Source organism: Sinocyclocheilus anshuiensis, unplaced genomic scaffold (genome assembly GCF_001515605.1).
Source record: "Sinocyclocheilus anshuiensis isolate Anshui unplaced genomic scaffold, SAMN03320099.WGS_v1.1 scaffold1320, whole genome shotgun sequence".
Lineage (NCBI taxonomy): Eukaryota > Metazoa > Chordata > Actinopteri > Cypriniformes > Cyprinidae > Sinocyclocheilus > Sinocyclocheilus anshuiensis.
Genome location: NW_015544236.1, coordinates 36,450 through 36,949, shown reverse-complemented (window position 1 = coordinate 36,949; position 500 = coordinate 36,450). Strand labels below are relative to the sequence as shown.

General features: G+C 45.0%; 1 protein-coding gene across 2 annotated transcripts in view; it reads right to left on the bottom strand.

Annotated features, from left to right (window-relative positions):
• LOC107697562 (transcription cofactor vestigial-like protein 4) overlaps positions 1-500 on the bottom strand; it is a 20,075-nt gene that overhangs the window by 3,899 nt on the left and 15,676 nt on the right. The window contains exon 4 of one of the 2 annotated variants that reach the window (XR_001635216.1): positions 68-191. The exons of the other annotated variant lie outside the window; for it this stretch is intronic. The gene's annotated coding sequence lies outside the window, so the exon portion shown is untranslated. The remainder of the gene's footprint in view (positions 1-67; positions 192-500) is intronic. 2 annotated transcript variants of the gene reach the window in all.

Sequence of the window (500 nt, the reverse complement as noted above, 5' to 3'; positions counted from 1 at the left end):
TGACATAATTTTGTAGCCCATCCATGGACAGTGCCAGCTCTGACCCGGTCACGTTGTTTGTACTTACAGTTGGAGGCTCTGCGGTAGCTTGAAGTCAGGTTGGGTGAGCAGCCGTTGTGAGACACGGTGAGGTTAGTGAGGTTACAGTTACGGTTGTTCGCTGGGGCACATGTGATCACAGAGGGACGATTCTGCACACACACACACACACACACACACGTATGAGATGAGCAGCAGAGCAAGTGTCCAAACAAACAAACAAACAAACAAACAAACACAAGAAGTACTAAAATAAAAAAAGGGGCTTTTAGATTCCTCTACACTGTAGAGACCTGCTGTTCATGAGCTGAATTAATAAAGTCTTCTGTTCTCGTCAGTGGATAGCTGATTTTTTCTTGGAAACTGAAATGTAGCTCAACATGGTTTCAGGGCAGTTTTCGCCCAGCAAGAGTTCGGACTCATATTAGGGCTGCACGATAAATCGCATGCGATATTTAATG